This window comes from Anastrepha obliqua, chromosome 2 (assembly GCF_027943255.1).
Source record: "Anastrepha obliqua isolate idAnaObli1 chromosome 2, idAnaObli1_1.0, whole genome shotgun sequence".
In the NCBI taxonomy this organism is placed as follows: domain Eukaryota; kingdom Metazoa; phylum Arthropoda; class Insecta; order Diptera; family Tephritidae; genus Anastrepha; species Anastrepha obliqua.
The window spans coordinates 117,760,578-117,780,062 of record NC_072893.1 but is presented as its reverse complement, the minus strand read 5'-3'; positions in this window follow the sequence as shown (position 1 = coordinate 117,780,062).

Here is a 19,485-nt window from a genome sequence, read left to right as displayed (position 1 = left end):
TTTATTTCGAAAGTCTTTAGCTAACATATGTATGTTTTCTTATTTCTTATAAAATCAACTTTGAAAAAATAAACTAAAACATAAGTATTTCAACGTTTAGTGGGGGTATAGTGGGGTCCGCACGGCCCCCGAAACGTACGTAGCTCCGCTCTGGTAAAAGCTTCAGCGCCGAACGTCCGACACCCGCCGCGTGTCGCGACGTAATGAGATTACTCAAAATGGCAGCCGCGTACTATGCGTAGTTTTTAAGAAATTCAAAAAAATAAAACGCGTGGGGTCTGCGCGGCCCCCACGATACCAGTTAAGGGTTAAATTTTCATTGCTGCTGCCACTTATTTCCCTCCGTCACTAATGTTCAAATATTAACTGTAATTATTATCGCTGTGCGGGGCTCAAAACTTATCGTAAATTAGCTACTGTATTTGTTTTGAAGCTTTCGCTGTTTGCTATCGCTCGTTGAAAGTCAACGATTTGTGAATGTAATTTGGTTTTTAATTCTCGTCTTTATAGCACTGATTTACACTTTGGCGTATCACGCAGCTTTTCGTCTTTTCGAGAATTCATTTGTAATCATTTTTCATGGTTGAGTTTCCGTTGTTCTACGATTCTGTAAGCTGCTTAGCAGGTTGCTCCAATGTTATGCGAGTGGTGGGTGTTTTATTACTGGCGGACTTAAAATTCTTCTACATTTGAACGGAAAGCGTTTATTAGATTTCAATTTAAATTTTTTTTAATACTTAGTTTTATGCTGCTGGTACAGAAAATGAACTTGAAAATATTATATGCCCTCGAGCGGACTTTCGTAATACTATGATAAAATCTTATTTAAATCTTATGATAAAATCGCATTTAATAGTGCATAACATACGAGGTGGTGATGAAAAGTATCGAGAGTAGAAGAACAGTCACAGCTGTAGAAGAAATTAGCTTGCGCCAAACGCCAGTTCTTCAACGCGAATTATCTTCTTTCGTATCTAAACAAATAAAAATAGTCAAATGTTAAGGGCCACTTTCTCAGTGTCAAGTTCGCTGTACATTTTTGTATTGTAATATATATAAGTCGAAAAGTTAAGAGAAAGAATACCACTATGCATCTTTCTGGTATTAAAAACTGAAAAAAATATTTTTTATCTAATTTTTTTATTTAGAAAATTTAACTGCCACAGCATTCGGAAATTTGTTTATGAAAAATATTATTACATACAAGATTTCTAATTTTTTTAGGATTTTCCAATAACTGGTGCTATTTTGAATAACCCGCTATTTCGCTAGATGTCACTTTTGAAGCTGTCATTTTTTGATATTTGACAAGTAGAAACTACGCCATTAATAGAAATGGAACGATATGCGCTTAAACAATGCATTGAAATTATTAAAATCCACTATAAAAATGGAGAAAATTTGGCAGAGACGGTTTGTAAAACTCGAACATTTTTGGGTCATCGTAAAGCACCTTGTCGGACCGCAATACAGAAATTGGTGAAAAAATTCGAGCTGTTGGGACAAGTTAGTGATGTGAAGAATAAAACCCGTGCACGTCGCCCAAGGACAGCCGAAAATATAAATAAATGCTGTTCTAGCCGAAAGTGTTGAAGAAAACCCATGTCCATTCCTCGTCGTTCTTTGGGATTAGGCATTCCACAAACGTCATTACACCGTATTTTGCATAAAGATTTAAGCTCTAAGGCTTATAAAGTCCAGTTAACACAAGAACTCAAGCCGGCCGATTATCAGCAATGTCGTGTCTTTGCTCCGGAATTCCATAGAAAAATCATCTTGAGTGATGAGGCCCATTTCCATCCCGTTGGCTTCGTCAACAAGCAAAATTGTCGGATCTGGGGCTCAGAAAACCCAAGAGTTATTGAGAAAAGCCTCTCTATCCTCAACGTGTGACTGGTGTGGTTTATGGTCCGGCGGAGTCATTGGACCTTACTTTTTCGAAAATGAAGTTGGAGCAACAGTTACGGTGAATGGATTCCGCTATCGACAGATGATTAACGATTTTTTATGGCCGGAATTGGATGGTATTGATCTGGACAACGTTTATTTTCAACAAGACGGCGCAACGTGCCATACGAGCAATGAAACCATTGATCTTTTACGGGAATAACACCTCTTATTGGAAAACCCTTTATATTAAATATTTTTTTCTATATAACATTTTTTTTTCTTTAATTTCAAAAAAATGTTTTTTTATTTTAATATTTTTTATAAAATTGAAAACTGAAATTCGTTTATCAAAAATATTATTCTTTAAAAAATTTGCCCTCTTTCTAGTATATTACATATTTTTTTCATAATAAATAAATTTAAAATCAAAATTTTGGAAATTTTTTTTTTCAAAAATAAATTTTTTATTACTTTACATTTTTTCTTCATAAAATTTACCTATTCCACGATTCGGTCACCCACAGCTACTCTTAACTAAGAAAATAAAATTTGTTTATCAAAAATATTATTTTTTTCAAAATATTCCCTCTTTTTAGCACTTACATATTGTTTTCTATGTACTCGTAAAAACATTTTTTTTTCAAAAATATTAAATTTTTTTATTTTCAAAAATAAATTTTTTTATTTTAATGTTTTATTGATAAAATTTCCCTACCAGTTTATTTTTGTTTTTTCAAAAATATATTTTTTTATTTCTAAAATTTACTTGCCTCACGCCTCACAAATCTTTTACTCCTCAGCTTTTTCTTATCTTAGAAATTAAAAAATGTTCCCCAAAAATTCTTTTCGTTATTAATTTTTTATTTACAAAATTTCTCTACCGCAAGCTTCACTCATTCTTCAGCTAGACTTAACTAAGCATTTTGTGCCTAAAATTCGTTTGGTATGTAAAGCGAAAGAAATCGATCATTGCTAATTAACATAAGACCACAAAAAAAGAAAAATACTTCAAAACAAAGTAAATTCTTCAGTCTAAACAAAAGTCTACAGGTAGAAAAGAAATGGACAGGCTATCAATCAAAGAAAAGGAATGTGGTGAAGTCAACATGAAATAAAAGATTCGATTTCATTTTACATATCTAATCCCGCATTTTCAACTATTATAAAATTTTTTTGTTTGTATTTGCTATTATACACACAGTGATTGCTGCTAAAAATCGTACAGCTGAATATTTATTTCACTTTTGCTTTTGTTCGTTAATTTATTATAAAAGTAAGGTTCATCTTCAAACAAATTATTAAAACATTTTAAAAATTCATCAAATCTTTTTTTTTGATTTTTGAGAATTTTTCGTGCGTACTTTAAAATTCAGATTGCTGGGTCAACTGGTTAATGTGAGTTTAGAAATTTTGCCAATACTGAGACTCTTTTCTGACTTTATTCTGACTATCTCATGAATTTCTTCCCCCTTTCGTTGGGGTTTTAGAGTACTAGTAAGTAATTTCTTAACTTCTATGTTCAGCCTGGAAGACGCAGAGGTAAAAAAGTATTAATTTTGTCAGAGAGTCACGCAGTACCTCACTTTACTGAACATTCATATATTGAAAGTTACTTAGGGCAGAAATCAGTGACGGAATCAATATTCGTACCTATCAATGGAATAGTTAATGAGGGAACTTACGATATTTTAAAAAACTCAAAATATCCGTTGACGAATTTGGAATGAGAAGCCAGCCAGTCAACACTGAGGTCCAGCGCTAAAGCCTAAAGCGTTAGAGCCCTTAAAGATAACAAAGGAGGTAATGAATGGTTTTAATAGAGTCGAGTTGATGTATTTCACTCACCAAGTCTGAGTCTTATATAGTTAGGAAAATCGAGAAGCTACTGAATTCGGGCGCTGAATCGAGCTATACCCTTAATAAACTAACTGTAATGCACGGCGGCCGCCGTAGCCGAATGGGTTGGTGCGTGACTACCATTCGGAATTCACAGAGAGAACGTTGGTTCGAATCTCGTTGAAACACCAAAATTAAGAAAAACATTTTTCTAATAGCGGTCGCCCCTCGGCAAGCAATGACAAACCTCCGAGTGTATTTCTGCCATGAAAAAGCTCCTCATAGAAATATCTGCTGTTCGGAGTCGGCTTGGAACTGTAGGTCCCTCCATTTGTGGAACAACATCAAGACGCACACCACAAATAGGAGGAGGAGCTCGGCCCAACACCCAAAAAGGGTGTACGGGCCAATTATTTTAATGCAGGGCAGACGTCTATAACAAATCAAAACATCTCTTGATGAATTTGAAGAACAAAGATACTATACTATAAAATTTTTTTGAGAGAACCAAGAAGCAGCTGAGGTTGGGGCGTTGGCTCAAGATTCAATCTTAATGGTAACAAGAGAGCAGATGATTTGAACAAGTCGAAACATCTAGGCACGAATTTGAAGCACAGAAGTGATATACTATTTGCTGAGAGAACCAAGAAGCAGCTGAGGTTCAGGCGCTGAATCAAAATCCATCTCGCTTCGACCTTACGAAAAGAACTTTAAAGGTAACAAAAGAGTGAATGAATTGATCAAAATCTCTTTGAATTTGAAGCAGCAAGCCATTGTAAAATTCAATAGCGGAAATCAAGGTAGAGCTACAAATAGAATTCCAGCAAATTGTTGCAAGAAGGTGGAAGCGACTTTGGTACAAATTAAAGAAATTCCGAACAGAGTTTCCGTTTGAAATGCAGATCAAGGAAATATATGTAAATATATTCAGAATATTTAGGCCGATAGTCTTAGCTACCAGAGAACCAGAAGAGGGGAAACTCTTGAACACCGTTTATGTTCTTGCCCTGCATTAGCAAGAACTCGAATGAAATGCTTAGGAGCTCTACAATATGAGCGGTTAGAAAGTCTCTTGGAGTTAGAGGATCTATTACTTAGATTCGCAAAAGACGTAGGCTTATTGCAAGAAGCCTTTTACAAAGAAGCGTAAGGGTCAAGCTCCATCTGGTACCATTAAGAGTCAATAGGTCTATGTGATGGCTTTCAGAAAGCCAGGTCAACCTAACCTAACCTAACCTAACCTTAGCAACCAGTGCCTTTTGTAATGTAATCTAATTATTCATAATTATATTTAAAATACATAAAAAATAAAAAAAATAAAAAAAAATAAAAAATAAATAAATGAAAAATATTCAGAATACGGGGAATCAAATTTTCAACGCTCCAATGGGAAATGGCCTGACTGAACTGTAGCTGACTGCGTTCTTGTAACTTTGAAGAAAGCAAAAAGAAGAAAACTGTGCTTCACAGCCAGTTAGAGTGGACAACTCTGCCGCACCCGACCTGGTTGCTTCTGAATGCTGAGCTTTGAACAGATCTTCAATTCTCAATGGCTGACAGTAAGAGATTTTTCAACAAATAAAAACGTCAGAAGTTAATTTCTGATAGCAGAATGCAGTGGACGACCCAATGGGAGTGTAAAAAATTAAACTGCAGGCTCGAGTTAGCTTCAAACTTCAAGCATTTAATGAATGCTTCTTAATTAGTTTGGCATGAATAGTTGACATTTTCGTGCTGTGATGATTTTTAAGGGAGGTTTTTCCGTGACAGAAATACATCCGGAGGCTTAACATCACCTGCCGGGAAATGAACAAATCAACTATTCCATTACTCACACTTACATAAATGCCCGTAAATTATATAACTAATGTATTCGTTTTCTCATTGCCACTTTTGCCCCTAAAACCCACCTACCTGTCACGATTGCTTACATCAAATTTTTTATTATTGCCTTAAATGTCATTTGGACTATGATGAAAAACCATTAAACATTAGAATAAACACTAAAAAAACAGTCCGTGCACATATACACGCGCACATTCTTAACTCGTCATTAGAAATCATCAAAGCTGAAATGTAAAAAAAAATGGAAAACCGCACAAAAAACTTTATAAAGAGAAATAAATTTTTATATATTAGAAACTGAGAAATGTGAAATGAAAAGAAGAAATAAAAATTTAAATGCGCTCATCAGCGAAAAAATCTCGGAAACTATAGTTTGAATGCCTGACATCATTTGCTGTCAGTGAATGACAGATCTGTCAACTCACTGACAAGCGGACGCACAAGTGAGCGTAGGCAAAAACTGAGAAAGCCAGAGTGAGTGATGGTGGCAGGAAAGTATGAGCAAACAAATACATGCAGACGGTGATAGTAGAAGGTAAATATCACAAATAGCCATCTATATGTATGAGCTGGCTTTTATACTCAAAAAGGTAAATAAATATGCAGTTGTGTGCGACAAAATAGCAGTGCCCTATAAAATATCCATCATCATGTCTTCGTAGCTTTATTGCAAATTTAAATAAAGTTAGTGGGTAACCCAAAATTTGGTTACAGGAATTTGGAAGAAAAGTGTAGTAGAGAAGTCGTCTCCGCGAAGCTACGCGTTAGAACTTCTGGATCACTGCCGTATTCGCTGTCAAGCTTATAGGAGTAACAGGTCACAGGATCATTGCAGGAAACTGTATAGCCAGGCAGAGTACACTTCAGGTAGTTTCTGCAGTTTGTTCTTGGCTGGTTGTGCCACGAAGGAGCTCAGCTGAGAGAGTAAACTAGCAAGTAAGGCCGCGGACTAATTCTGGCTACAGGTAGATCGTTTAAGAAGACATCCAATGCTAACTTCTAAGCATTTTTCCATACTTTTGGAGCCTCAAACGCACACTACCCGACGGAAATCTATGCGGTGCAACTCAACGTAACTTCGAATCCCTATTGCAGTAACTGTCTGGAGGATGAGTCTCCTTCACGTCTATTACTCAGCTGCTCTGCTTTTAGGAGGCTTACCTTCAAGAATCTTGGCTCCTGTGGAGCTGTTCATTTGCCTTTGCAAAGAATTTAGCTCTACAAATCCATTAGTCGAGATTGGGGTCCAAGTAATAAGATTTAGATAGAACCAGTAGCTATTAGTCATCTTAATACCATAGACCACGAATGGTTCACCAACCAGTAGGTAGAGAGATGAAATGTTTGAAGTATGAGACTGCCGCTTCCCAAGTAGCATTAAACCGCCATTTTGATACCCTTTTAAGGCCTCACAAGGGCAGATATCTACAGCCAACCAGAGCTGTTGATGTAACACAGAAGGTTGATGGAATTTAGGTTGAAGCCCTGCCTGTAGCCTAGCTGTGGAAGAAAGAAGCTCCCAGTGACCTTAATCGTCTAGCTGCCAAACTCAAACGTTAACAGAGAAAATGAAAGTGCCCCGCGTCCAGTGACCGGTAAACACAGCTACGAGTTTGAAAATTGAATGGTGTGGCGTCCCCAGGCCTATTGTCCTGCGTCTATTGTACTGGAGACGTAGGATTTCTGAAATAGCACACGAAGAAATGTAGCTCCATCTCTTCTGCACTGTCCTGAGAAATAAGTTGTTTAATTCCCGTTTAACAACAATGAGGCGGACGCCGATGAACCGGTGGGAGACCTCTGATATCAATTCAGTCGACCTCTTGCTGGCAAGCTCATCAGCAATTCATTATATGCTCCAATGTTCTGGAATCCCGATCAGAGAAATGTTACCTGCACACCCAATAAATTTGATTTCTTCCTCACAGGAGTTGACTAATTTGGATCTGCTCCATGGCGTCGTTTGTGCCTTTGTCGGAAAAAGTTTATATCTCCCTCGTTTCTGCGCTCCCTAACTATTCTGCATGACCGCAGGATCGCAAAGACTTTTGCCTGAAAAACACTAGCAGTATTCGCCAGTTTTAAGGAAATACATAAATTGCCTGATTTATAGAAAACCCTTGCTCCCACTCTCGATTCCATCTTGGAGCCGTCAGTGACGACAGCAAGATTGCCATGGCCCTCTCAACCCCCATTTAGCGGATAGAGAGATCTGGACGGAGTGCAGAGAAATTCATTGTTAATCATTGTCGATTTTCATTCCGATAAACCTCGTGGCAACAATCCTGGGTCTCGCTAATAGATCGGTTATTGTTTTAAGGTTATGTTTCGTGCATCATCTGTGACTTGACTGCTTCGGATAGTGAAGATAAATGCTGCTGTTTTTTAAGTCGTTTTGGGCTTATTATTAATTCTCACTTGAGACTCTCAATAAATGCTCTCTGTATAGCTCATTAACGACCTGATTTCTCTGGATGCTTCGCTTAATAGAACTTCAAATGAAAATCAAGTGCACTGTGAGTGGTTAGTTGATGGAAAGATGCGGATGCGACTGCTAACTTCGAAGCAGTGTTTAAGCGAGATCTGAAGGAATTTTCGCATCGAGCTGTCACCGTTGATGAAACCTGGATTCATCATTAAACACTAGGATCTTAGCAAAAATCAAAACAATTGATTTCTCTCGGTGAATCTGCCCTAAAAAAGGCGAAAACAGTCCCTTCGGCCGGAAGGGTCATGGCGACGATTTTTGAGGATGCGAACGGTGTCAACCTCACGGATTTTTTAGAAAAAGGAAGAACGATCACTGGACAATACTGCAGTTATTGGACTGCTTTCACAAAAAATTGAAGGAGACACGGTCGCTTTTGGCTAAAAAATAGGTGCTGTTTCACAACGTTTACGCATCAGCACTTTCATCCGGAGTTGTCGCCGCAAAACTTTATGAATTGCTGTCGCACTCCCCGTATGCACCCGATCGGGCTCCCTAATGGCCTCACGGGCAAAAAATTTATATTAGTTCAAACGATCAAGGCATCGCCGAGACAGAGGCGTATTTTGGAGTGTTCGACAAATCCTATTTTTTGGAGTGTTTGACAAATCCTATTTTTTGTTGGATTAAAAAAATGGCCGGTGCTGTGTATCTGGGAAAAGTGTATCTTTCCAAAAGGGGACTATATTGACAACAAAAAAAACATTTTTTGAAAAAAGCGGTGTTTTAATTTCTAACACGGGTACTTATTGAACCCCCCTCGTACTTCAAAAAAGGCAAAAATATTGATAAAATGGAACTTTGGTTTAGATTAAAATATTTCCATGTAACAGTGCTACTATTTTTTTGAAAAAAAATGTGTATTCATTTCTAACACGGGTACTTATTGAACCCCCCTCGTACTTCAAAAAAGGCAAAAATATTGATAAAATGGAATTTATGTGCATATTAAAATATTTCCATGTAACAGTGCTACTATTTTTTGAAAAAAATGTGTCATCATTTCTAATACGGGTACTTATTGAACCCCCCTCGTAGTTCAAAAAAGGCAAAAATATTGATAAAATGGAACTTTTGTTTAGATTAAAATATTTTCATGTAACAGTGCTACTATTTTTTTGAAAAAAATGTGTATTCATTTCTAACACGGGTACTTCTTGAACCCCCCTCATACTTCAAAAAAGGCAAAAATATTGATAAAATGGAACTTTTGTTTAGATTAAAATATTTCCACGTAACAATGCTACTATTTTTTTTTTTAAATGTGTCTTCCTTTCTAACACGGGTACTTATTGAACCCCCCTCGTACTTCAAAAAAGGCAAAAATATTAATAAAATGGAATTTATGTGCATATTAAAATATTTCCACGTAACACTGCTATTATTTTTTTGAAAAAAATGTGTGTTTATTTTTAACACGTGTACTTGTTGAACCCCCCTTGTATTATACTTCAAAAAAGGCAAAAATATTGATAAAATGGAATTTATGTGCATATTAAAATATTTCCACGTATCACTGCTATTATTTTTTGGAAAAAAAATGTGTCTTCATTTCTAACACGGGTACTTATTGAACCCCCCTTGTGCTTCAAAAGAGGCAAAAATATTGATAAAATGGAATTTATGTGCATATTAAAATATTTCCACGTAACACTGCTACTATTTTAAAAAAAAAAAATGTGTCTTCATTTCTAGCACGTGTACTTGTTGAACCCCCCTCGTACTTCAAAAAAGGCAAAAATATTGATAAAATGGAATTTATGTGCATATTAAAATATTTCCATGTACCACTGCTACTATTTCGCACATAACTGTATCATACTTTTCCTGCATGTGTTTGTGTGAAAGAACATATTTTCCTGAAAACATTTTTATTATGTTTCGATAATCTCTGAGTATGTTTGTTTGCATAGCCCAACGACAGCTCCTATCTATGCTGCTATTCACTGGACATTACAAGCAAATGCTTTTGATTTCCAAAGTGAATGCGTCAAATGTTCCTTTTATCAAAGTAGCAGAGCTATTCAGTGCTGTGCGCTTAGGTGCATATATACATATATAGTATGTGTATATATGTACATATATTACGAGTATATATATGCCTTGTGTATTTTGGTGTCATTGTGCGGCTTGTAAACAAGTCATTTGTGTAACTGTGCGTGCTGCTAAGTATTTTCCATAGAAAAACAGTTCTATTCACTGAGGCTAGAAAGGCTAAAGTGCAGCAAGCCTTGGCTAAAGATATGCCATTCGGCTTTTTATTGCTTTGGCTTTTGTCTGTATTTTTTTTTTTTTCTTCTTTTTCTTCTTTTTTAATACATTAGACTTAACTGAAAATGATTTTCCTCATTTTATTGCTTCTTAGTCACTTTACTTTTTATTTTTTATTGCTTTTTTCTTTTCATCAATTTTTCTATCGCCGTTTTTCTTTTCATATCATCGCATTTACTGCTAGTCCGCATTGCATTTAAACCGTTTTTATTGACAAAAATATATTTTCATCACTCTGAATTTCCATTTAAGCTCACCTTCGACCTCACCGTAAAAGCATTTACTTTCATGCTCGGTGTCATACACATTTTTTTTCGTACAAATAACTTACTTTTTGCTGTATTTTCTCTTACTCATGCAGCTGCGCCTTCTACATTTTAATGTTGCCTCTATATTTTGCTATCTTCTGATCTCAATTTGCTCTGCGCTGCATTTCGCTCCTTTTGTCAATCTAAAAGAAAGTAATTTTCACCAAAATTATTTTTAAATATTTGAAAGGCATTTTGAAGTTGTATATTATTTACCTCGCATTTACGCAAAGGCTGTAGGCCTGTGGATATGAGCAGTTGCCTGCTATTCAACACCAGATGGCTCGCGGCCTAGTTTTTCCAAATGGAAAATTTCTAATTAAAAATTTTCTTATAAGCAGGTAAACAGAATTGTGAATAGGATAGAATAAATATAATTCTCAATCCGGCAGCGAAAGTAGTATTGTGTGCGTGCTGTCCTTTTTCCTTTTTCAGCTTCGCCAAACGGTTTAAATATCGACTTAAAATACTAGACACAGGGTGTAAGTGAGTTTTTGTGCTGAAAGTTATTCAAAATTATTTTGAGTGTTCTTTGAAAATTTTGCTCAAATCCTCTTACCCAAATGAGTGAGCATTGATCTTATTTGATCACACACGAAATTCTGCTAGAAATTTTGTTTTAAAAGTAATTTTTTTATTTTTGAAAGTGATATTTTGTACAAAAAAGTTTTTTATATTTAAAATAAGTTTTAAATGTACACACGAAATTCTGTTTGAAATTCTGTTTCAAAAGTAAATTTTTTATTTTTACAAAATCATTTTTGTTTTTACAAAATAAAAATTTGAATTTTAAACTAAATTTAAAGTTTTTTATTTTAAGATAAATTTTAAATTTTTAATCTTTAAAATAAATTTTAAGACGTAAATTTTTTTCATAGTTTGCAAATTTGAATTACATGGTTTTTGTTGTAGTCTGAACTGTAGTTTTTGCACTGCTATTTTTGTGAACACAGGTGTATATCCGTACTCTCAGAAAACTGCAGCATACTTAAGAACCAACACCTCCGACGAGAATTTCCACTAACCAATGCACATTTGCATCCTCTACACGGGGAAATGCTTCAGGACAGCTATTACTGCTTCAGGTATTCCTTAAAAAAAAAATCATTTATCACCCACATTCTTGTGAACGGACCTCGTTGAACCCGTATGCGGACCTAGGACTACTTACAACACCTGACGGTTTCATAAAACTATGTATAACCTAGAAAACCATCTTCAGCCACATCTAAGTTAGGTTAGAGAAGTCCATTTGTTCACATTTGGATGCCTAATTCCCAATGTGATCACATCACTTCGGCTCTTTCTAATAAACATTAAAATTATATATTTTGGATAACTGCGGATTCAAATTTCCCAGACATTCAAAGAAGTAAGAGTCTAGACAGCCATGTCGTCTTCTGGCAAGTGCGTTTCAGTGGCAGGGAAAGCGCTGAACTCTCTCCTTGTTTATTCAAGTCATGAAAAAGAAACCCCATACGCTTCTCGTGTGGCTGCCCATTAGGCAGTGCCCGGCGATGATGCCCGTACCAAGTAAGGGGCGATCAATTTAGAGGTGTCGCATTTTAAATTGAAATAAAGCAACAACAATTCAAATTGTTTGGTCAATTTTTATTATTTTTTGTAGAACTGTTCATGAAATTTTTTAAAGATAATCGCTTCGCAATGTTGGCCGCTCTAATTCGGCCGTAAACACCAATTTTGAATGACTCACTGGAGGACTTCGGTCGGTATCTCGTGAGGAACTTTACTAATGTTGCCGTCCAATGCCTCAATCGAAGCTGGTTTTCCCCAAAGCATTTATATTTTACATACCCGAACAAATAAAAGTCCAAAGGTGTGATATCCCACACGATCTTGGTGGCCAATCCACTGGTCCGAGACGCGATATAAATTGCTCACCGAAACGACGACGCAGTAAATCCATTATTTCAGAGGCTGTATGTAGAGGGTGATATTTTGAAATTATTGTATGAGAAACCCCCAGGGGAGTTCCAGGGGGTGTGCCACCGGCATGGGTGGATCGGCCGTCCAAAGTTAGGGTCGGTAATACATTTGGACTCGATTGGAGCACTTTAAACGGGTCAAAGTGGGATTTTTCGTTCGACCCAAATTGGGGGACATCAGAATTCGTTTTAGAGGTATGGTTCCTTCGGCAAAGTTTCTTATTTTGATCCCTAGAATACGATTTTCACAGAGCAATGAGCGATTTTTAAATCGACCCGCCCTACTGTATAGCAAGCAGTGCTATCTTGTGGGAACTAAATGTTGCGGAGATGACGGGCTTCAATTTCCGGCATCAAGAGGTCGTTTATCATGGCGCGCTATCGTTCGCCATTCACCTTGGCTTCCAGCCTGGCCTTTGAAGAAATATGTGTCGATGATTACGTGATTCCTCCAGCCCATGGGACGCATCAAACGGTTGTTTTCAATGGTTGTAATACCTGTTCTTGAATGGCTCCGGGTTGCTCTTTAGCTCAAATATGGCAATTTTGCTTATTGATGTAGTTATTAAGCCAAAATGGGTCTCATCGCTGTGCACCTCAAGTTGGCCTGAGCGCGCGATGAACAGTTTTCATAGAGTGTCCATTTTCGTAATACAATTGAACGATTTGTAAATGTTGTTGAGGCTTAAGTCTTTTCGTGCTAAAATGTCAAGGAATACTGAAAAAAAGTGTGTATTAAGTTTGACAGTAGTCACGCGAGATCTGTCAAAAAACCTATAGGAAAAGGTACGTCCAATCTGATCACTCTTTAAGAAAAGCTCTTTGCTAAAAAAAAGCTCCCGCGTCTGTTGTCTTTACCATTGTCGTTACATCCAAGATGTGGAATATGTCTGTCAAAAAATTTTTATTTTTTGGGGAGTAGTTCAATAATACTTTTTTATTGATTATTACTTTTATTCCTTATAAGAACGAAATACTGTTTTCAGTCAACTAACAAATTTGTATTTTTTTTTTCTCTTTTCAGGTGAGTTCTAATTGAAAAATCATCCATGGTTATACAATACTGAGTTATTTTCAAGTAAGTTTAAGTTTTTGATCAAACCCGCCTAAATCTTTTATTTAATCCAAAATAAGACTCTTCTGTGGAAATTATTTTGATTTGGTGTTTTCGCCCATCACCCATCGCTCATCGTAATCGTCTACAAGTTTTGTGTTTACTACGATCAGAAATGTTGTCTCGGACTTCGAGCCCCAGATCATAATACTGCCGTCTCCATGCAATCTGGATAGCATTCCCACCCCATTGCGTCACACCAGGTGTTCCAAATACCTATAGGAAAGGTAAACAAATCGTTTTATAAGATTTGTGTAATTCCTCGTAATTGGAGTAGGGTAAAGAGGCTGTGGTTGTTGATATTTTTAAATTATATGAACTAAGTCTTCCTCGAAGTTCGATTTATCAGATCGCAGAACATGCGACCAGTCTTCCTCCGTAAAATGTTAGTATCGGAGAGCCCATTCCAAACGGTTTTTCCTAGTTTTTTTCTGAAAGTGACGACATCTTTCGGGCTTTGGATGCTTTTAAACCTGCTTCCAGAAGCCTTGTTCTAGCTGTTCGAGTACTAAGATGGATTTCCAATTTCACACGACAGGGCAGTGAAAAGGGCAGAAGGCGATTTTTTACGATCCTTGAGAGACTTCACTTAAAACTTGGATTCTCACTTTTTGTCGTAACAAAGTTCACTTTTTTAGGGATTTCGATAAAAAGAAATTATTTATAAACGTTTGTTAATTTTGCACTAAAGATTATTCTCAATGTGTGACAATGTAACAAATTTGAAATGCCAACATTTTTTAAGTATAACTTAAAAAATTGAGTTTTTTAGACTTTACGCAGTGCGCCAAGGTTTTTCTAATAATACAATTTATTGTTGTAATCCAAGGCTAACCACAGTAGTGGCAAATTTGCAAAAAGCAGCGGTCATTTTGGCAGTCACATTCGAAATTACTTGTATTTTAGTGGTGGCTTAATATTTTTGGCCAAGGCTGATAGTAATATGTGTTGGGAATTGCCACAAACCGCCCACCACATTACAAATTGATATCTTACGGACATTTCCTTGATCGATTTTGAGTCAGTTGGGAACGATAAGGCAATCACATGAGAAAAGTTCGCCTCATTATCATATCCATCACAGCCATCTTTCCAAAATATTTTCCGCACTAAATTGAGAGAACAAAATAAATATTTTGACTAATTTTTTTCCACCCTATCGTTTCCTCATTCAGTGTTTGTTTCATGTATTCAACTCGTTTTTGCAGCGTTGTTTGTTCCAATACCTTTGATGGCTTAATTTGCGTTTGATCCATGGCGATCTTCAGCGTATCTCATTGAGCTTCATTACTCAATTAAATAGCATAAAATTAGTTAATAGCCGTAACATTACAAAATTATTTAAATGAAGACAGATTTACAAGCCCACATACCCCGTCTACATGCGAGTATGTAAGTCACAGATAATTAAAAATCGCTTTCTCACCAAAAACCCCACAAAAACACCAAATTTTAAAGAAGTACGCAAAAAGATAACCACTTTTTGAACTGTGGTTGAAAAAGCAAAAGGTAGGCAAAAGTTCACTAATTCGTGTATGAACCTACATATTTATTTTCATACATACCCATGCGTATGTGTCATGTATTCATACATGAACTTGTACTTTTATTGTTAAGCACTCCAAAATGAGTATCTCAGCATATGCGACTGTGAGAAAAAACCACCTTTCAACCTTCCACACGTTCAAGGTCTGCCACACTTTCTTATACACCACAGCCACACAATACCAACAAAGATAATTATCTCCATCTGAGTAACGTTAAAATGATGTATAATTAGACTTAATCTTTCTGCAATATTTATCACTCTAACTTTGTTGATTCCAAGCAAACTACAAATATAAATAAACAAAATTATAAAGAAACAAAAAAAAAAAACAATATGATTATATCGTTTGAAATTACTTTGTTAAAATCACACGTAGCGCGGAAATATAGAAGATACAAGCGGAAAAGACCGTAAATGTTCACCAAAGTAAGCGATGAGTCATAGCGTGGATTGCAGAGATCAGCTGGAGATCAATTGAAGATCAGCAGAGTCTGAAAGTGAAGATTTAATAATACTTTTTTTTTGGGCGTGAAATTCATTGAGGAATGATATAAGCGCACAATAGTGAAATGCAAATTACTTAGTTTTTATACCAAAATTAAGTAACAACGAATAAAATTTTTAAAAATTATATTTTACGATTTTCGGCAGTACATATTTTTTTTTTTTTTTTTGGTAAAAACTTAAAACATTGGGCCAACAGCTCTGGCTGGCTGTAGATATCTGCCTGTTGGAGGTCTCATAATGGTATCGCTTTAATCGGCGCTTTAGTGCTACTTGAGGAGTGCCTGACCGGCGCTTCAACCATTTCACCTACCTACCTAAGATGATGATAATAACCCGCCGTTGGACAACTTTTTTAAAACCTTCTGTTGGGCACCCAGGTCTGGCCTTTTTTTCGTCCTGTTCGAGGCTACTTTTTAAAAGGTTGTATCCTTAAGTCGATAGAAATTTAATTTCTAGGAAGCTACCTGGAAGCTCATGTCGTTAACTATATAGGAACTATGTTAAATTCACGTCCAAAGTCGCAAAAGCCAGCCTGGCTCAACGGAGTATTAAAGTGCATTTCTAGTGGAGCTTTGAAATTATTTTCTAATAACAATTTACTTTTTAATCACAAAATTGTCATGTGTGAAACAACATCAACACGCACGCCACAAATAGGAGGAGGAGATCGGCTAAACTCCTAATACCGTAAGCGCTAATTCTGGTTTGCGCCAAAAATTTGTGATCATAGTTTACATGAAAAGTTGCTGATGTTGAATTGCGAATCTGTATAAATTTTAATTGAAATTTGCAATTATATTTACTGCTATTATTTGAACGTTAAATGCTAGCCTGAGGAAAAGCAATTAGTTTACTCATCTGATGTTCATTAGGAGTTAAAGAAATTATATATTACTGGCTAAAATAACAAATTGCATTAACGAAATTTGAAAATATATTCACAAAAATTTTCTGCTGGGCCGGATCTTCCTCTTCCATATACATATAAAGTAGGTAGCCCTTTGAAAAGCATTTGCATTTTTCTTAGGGCAATCATGACAGATAAATTCGAAAGTACCGAAATCTGCAGTACTAAATTAATTAAATGAAATGCTGGATTCAAGGCAGTGTCTTGAAGTGATCTGCACAAGGACTCAATCATGAACAAATATGAAAAAAGATTGATTCTCTTGAGAAGATCAAACTATGCAATTTCAATTACTCTTTAGGTTTACCAATTCTGTGAAAAGGTAATTGGTTTATTGTAGGGATAATAAAATAGAATAAATGAAGATCAGTTCAGCTGATCTTCTGCGTTTATTAATAAACTAAAAAGAGAAAAAAATATTGAGACTGTTATATTTTTTCTATGATGATGGTGGTAGAGGATATCTAAAAATAACTCACGAACTAATGAATAGAATATTATATCAGCTGTCTTTTTGAGGTTAGTACTAACTGAAAAAGAGGTGAATGCAATAAAACTAGTACCTTCTATGTGTTAGGCTCTGAATTTTTCTGCCCAGGTGTTATGCTTAGATATGTAGTTTCTCTTAAACTCATTATCGATCTCTAGTACCAGTTCCGTAAACACTAAACTAACCATGTGATTAGAGAGCAGAAATTAAAGCCAAGAAAAAAAATCAAAAAAAAAAAACATAAAAAGTACAAAATAAACTGAAGTAACATAACATAGTATGATACATACATACAACGTAAACTAAGGTTAGATTAGGTTAGGTTGTAATGGTTGCCCAGAGAGTGGGCCCACTTGGACGAAAGAAGTTTGGTTCATCCTTTGTGATACCATTGCAAGAGGGAAGAAGAGGTGATGGAAAAGGAAAAGGAGAGGGGTGGGGAGGGTTGAGTATTTGTGGACTATAAACGGTGACCAATTTGAGGTTGTGTTAGCTCTCGCGGGACTAAGATTTAAGCTTCTTGATTCTCGCTTTTTTTCTGCGCCTGCTGATATAGCAGGTCTTGATATAAAAAATCTGATAAACTTCATTAGCAGCATAAAACGGCTAACACAACGTAAACTAATTTAAATAACGTGCATAACAGAATATAACACAGCATAAATGATTATAAAATAAACTGAAGAAAAATTTTAATCGAAAAAAAATTCAATTAAATTTCTATAATAAACTAATTTAATAACAGCATAATACAACATAACATAACATAACATAGCATAAGATAAAACAAAAAAAAGTAAAATAAAATTTAATTGAGTTAAAAAAAATTAAATGAAGTAACATAACATAGCTTAACATGAACTGAAATTAAATTACATAATGAGCATAACATAAATGAAAATAAAATAAACTGAAGAAAAATTTAAATTAAATTACATTAATAAACTAATTTAGCATAATACAACACAACATAAAATAACATGGCATAGCATAAAATAAAATTAAGACAGTAAAATAAAATTAAATTAAATGAAATAACGAACATAATACAACATAACATAGCATAATATAAAATTAAATATGTTAAATAAAATTTAATTGAGTTAAATAAAATTAAATTAAATAACATAACGAACATAACAAACCATAACATAACATAACATAACATGAAAGAAAATAAATTAAAACTAAAATTTAATACGAAAATAATTTAAATTAAATTACACTAATAAACTAATTTAGTATAATACAACATAACATAACAGCATAGCATAAAATAAAAAGTAAAATAAAGTTTAACTGAGTTAAATGAAATGAAGTAACATAACATAGCCTAACATAAACTGAAATTAAACTACATAACGAACACAACAGAACATATCATAACATAAATGAAAATAAAATGAACTGGAGAAAAATTTAAAACGAAAATAATTTATATTAAATTACAATACGAAACTAATTTAATAACAGCTTAATAGAACATAACATAACATGACATAGCATAGCATAAAATAAAAATTATAAAGTAAAATGAAATTTAATTGTGTTAAATTAAATGAAGTAACATGACATAGCCTAACATAAACTGAAATTAAATTACATAGCGAATATAACATAACATAAATAAAAATAAAATTGACTGAAGAAAAATGTAAAACGAAATTTAATTAAATTACATTAAATTAAATAACATAGCATAACGTAACTTACATAACAAAGCATAACCAACTAAAATTAAATAACAACATAATGCAACATAACATAGCATAAAATAAAATTTAATTAAATTAAGTAACGTAATATAACATAGCATAGCATAACAAACTTGGTGTAAGGTAAAACAAAATAGAATAGATAGGAAAAAGAATAAAATAAAATACAATGCAAAATTAATAAATAAAAAGAACAGATAAAATTAAGTAAAATAAAATAAATAAAATAAAATAACTAAAATAAAATAAAGCAAAAGAAAATATATTACAATTTACAAAACCAAATAGAATTAAATGACAAATAAAATTAAAAACTAAATAAATAAACTAAAATAAAACAAAATAACATAAAGAAAAATAAAATAACATTAATTAAATAAATCAAAAAAATAAAAAAATTAATAAGTAAAAATAAAAAATTAAATTAGTAAAATAAAAAACGAAAAGTGAAATAAAAATGAAGGATTGAATGAAAAGAAATAAAATGAAAAAATTGAAATAAAAATGAATTAGGTAACATCACGTGACATGTAGCAAAACAAACATGACATAACATAACAAAATATAACAAAAAATTAAAATAATACAAACCAAACAAATGTGTTTTTAATATTCCAAT